This window comes from Lipotes vexillifer, unplaced genomic scaffold, assembly GCF_000442215.2.
Source record: "Lipotes vexillifer unplaced genomic scaffold, Lipotes_vexillifer_v1.1 scaffold2102, whole genome shotgun sequence".
Classification (NCBI taxonomy): Eukaryota; Metazoa; Chordata; class Mammalia; order Artiodactyla; family Lipotidae; genus Lipotes; species Lipotes vexillifer.
This window is the reverse complement of record NW_006776944.1, coordinates 102,503-106,169: the sequence shown is the minus strand read 5'-3', so window position 1 is coordinate 106,169 and position 3,667 is coordinate 102,503.

Below are 3,667 nucleotides of genomic sequence, written 5' to 3'. Positions count from 1 at the left end.
GGGAAAGAGCGATAGAAGGACCCCTCAGATACTCTGTAAGCTATCATTGATATATATATATATCCCTACCTTTCCTCTATCCAAAGTAATTTCAAAGCTATGAAAAAATTTTTAAAATACACATCTTTCCTCCAAACAAGTGGAGAATACCTTAGGTTAGAGAAAGAAGAGATTATATGCCTGTCAATTACAGTGTTACACTGAGTGTCTGATTTGTCCTCAAGATTGGATCATTTTCCTGAGAAGGAGATGACACTAACTCCAAAGAAATGTAATTAGTTTCCTGTCCAAGGATTTCTTGGTCATTAGTTCTTGGAAATCTGGTATGACCGAATCCTAACCAATGGCCAGTGAATCTTCTCTCATAGGTACTTCTTGAATTGACATTACAGGGTCTTTTCTGAGAAATAATCAACACAGGAAAATATTAATTCAGCATGTTTCCAAGAGGTCAAATTATATGGGCTGTTGCATACCTACCAGTCACATAAGATCAGAAGATTTACAATATTTAGGTCAAATAACCTACGATATGCCAACAACCTCTTCTTTCATTTTATTTACATATTATATAATACAATGTCCAAAGATTCTGTCCATTTCATCACCTTAATTTAATGAAAAATATAAAGACATCACACCCCAAAAGGCTGTAATAAAAAAGACAGACAATAACAAATGTGGACAACAGATGTGGAAAGTGGGAACCTTCACTTATTTCTGGTAGAAATAAATGTGAAATGGTATATATAACTGCTTTGAAAAACAATTTGGCAGTTTCTAAAAGTTAAACATAATTTACCATATGACATAGCAATTCCATTCTTAGGTATTTACCCAAGAGGAATGCAAATATATTTCCACACAAAGATTTGAATGTGAATGTTCTTAGAAGCATTATTCATAACAGCAAAAAATTGGAAAACAGCTCATGTTTATCAACCGATGAATGGGTAAATAAAAAGTGGTATATCCATACAATGCAGTATTAATTGAGAAAAAAAATACTAGAAGTATTGATCCATACATGATATAATATGGATGAACTTATTGTGTAATTCCATTTATATGAAATGTCCAGACTAATCAAATCTACAGAGACAGAAAATAGATTAGCTAATGATCATGGGGCATCTTATTGGAGTGATGAAAATGTTCCAATGGGGATTATGGTGATGGTTACACAACTCAGGAAATTCACTACAAATCATCGAATTGTACATTTAAAATTGATAAATTTTATGCTAAATAAAACTATATCTCAATAAAATTGCTTATATATACTTATGTAAATCTTAGTTGTATATAAATGTTATGTGTATATATATTTAGCTATCACATGTATACGTGTATATAAAGAGAGATATACTTATTATGTATATATAGCTATATATATATAGATGTATATCTAATTATACAGATGTAATTTATAGAGGCTATATTGAATGTAGTAAACAACGCAGCAATGTAATGGCACCACCGGCGTCAACACTTATGGCCCAAGTTCCCATTCTGTAGTATAGTCCCTGAACCCTGTTATAACAATTTTGACTGGGAAAAATAGAATGGGACAAATATATATATTTTTTTCTTATAAAGGAAGAAGTCTAAAGAGAAGATACATGATTCCTGGACTGTTCTCTCTTATTGCTTACAAATTTATGTATGCTTATCTCATGGCTCTACAAAGAAGGATGTAAAAACTAAAGTTCACAGTTTACACTAAGCTAAAATACAGATGCAGCAGAGTTTAGTTTTCCCTTAGAATTAAATATTCAGTTTCAACAGGGTAATTAAGTTCAATAAATAACTACATATTTACATATTTTTTCTGACTTGATATTTAAGAATATTGCCAAATATTTGTGAATGTACAGCTCTCCTGAAAGTTTAATTTAGCTTGTAAAGTTCAGTGTGCATATGTTTTACTTTTAAAATATGATCTATTAGAATTATAACATTCTAGATGCATAAAGTCTAAGACCTATTAACGTCTTTTTCTCTGATATCATTAGGAAAGCTTTTCTTAATTTTCCTTCCAGTTTTGTTAAGGTAAAATTGACATAAAACACTGTATAAGTTGAAGGTGTACAGTAAAATGATTTGACAGTTACATCATGAAATGATTCTCAAAATAAGTTTAGTGAACATCCATCATCTTATATAGATACAACATTAAAGAAATAGAAAAAATTTCCTTGTGATGAGAACTGTTAAGATTTACTCTCTTAACAACTTTCATATATAACATACAACAGTGTTATATTTATTATGTTGTACAGTACATCCCTAGTGCTTATTTATCTTATAACTAGAAGTTTGTACCTATTAACTGTCATCATCTGATTCTCCCTCCCCCCACCACTTACCTCTGGTAATGACAAATATGATTTCTTTTACTATGAGTTTTTGTGTTTTGTTTTTGAAATACAATTGACCTATAACACTATGCTTGTTCCTGTTACACAATGTAGTGATTCAATATTTCTGCACATTTCAAAATGATCACTATGATAAGTCATTACAATATGTCACCATACAAAGATATTACATAGATATTGACTACATTCACCACACTGTACATTTCATAACCATGACTCATTTATTTTGTAGCTGGAAGTTTGTGCCTCATAATCTCCCTCATCTATTTCTTTCCTCCCCCCACACTTCTGGCAACCAACTCTTTGTTCTCTGTTTCTATAACTCTGTTTCTTTTTTATGTTTGTTCATTTGTTTTGATTTTAGATTTCAAATATAAGTAAAATCATACAGTATTTCTTTCTCTGTCTGACTTATTTCACTTAACATAATGCCCTCTGGGTCCATCCATGTCACAAATGGCAAGTATTCATTATTTTGTGTAGCTGAATAATATTCTCACATCTTCTTTATACATTCAGCTATTGATGGATACTTAGGTTGCTTTTATATCTTGGTTATTGTAAATAATGGTGCAATGAACATATATCTTTCCTAATTCGTGTTTTCATTTTCTTCTATAGAATATCCAGGAGTGGAATTGCTGGATCATGTTATAGCTCTATTTTTAACTTTTTTTTTTTTTTTTAACATCTTTATTGGGGTATAATTGCTTTACAATGGTGTGTTAGTTTCTGCTTTATAACAGAGTGAGTCAGTTATACATATATATATGTTCCCATATCTCTTCCCTCTTTGTCTCCCTCCCTCCCACCCTCCCTATCCCACCCCTCCAGACAGCCACAAAGAACCGAGCCGGTTTCCCTGTGCCATGCGGCTGCTTCCCACTGGCTATCTACCTTACGTTTGTTAGTATATATATGTCCATGTCTCTCTCTCGCCCTAACACACCTCACCCTTCCCCCTATTTTTAACTTTTTGAGGAATCTCCATACTGTTTTCTGTAGTGGCTATACCAATTTATTGATATATTCCCACGAACAGTGTAGGAGGATTCTCTTTCCTTCACATCCTTTCAAATCCTTGTTATTTGTTGGCTTTTTGATAATAGCCACTCTGACAGGTGTGAGGTGATAGCTCATTATGGTTTTGACCTGCATTTCTCAGATGGTTAGTGACGTTGAGTGTCTTTTCATGTGACTGTTGGCCATACGTATGTGTTCTTTCATCCGACGGTCTATTCAGATATTCTGTGCATTTTTTTTTTTTTTTTTTTTTTTTTTTTTGC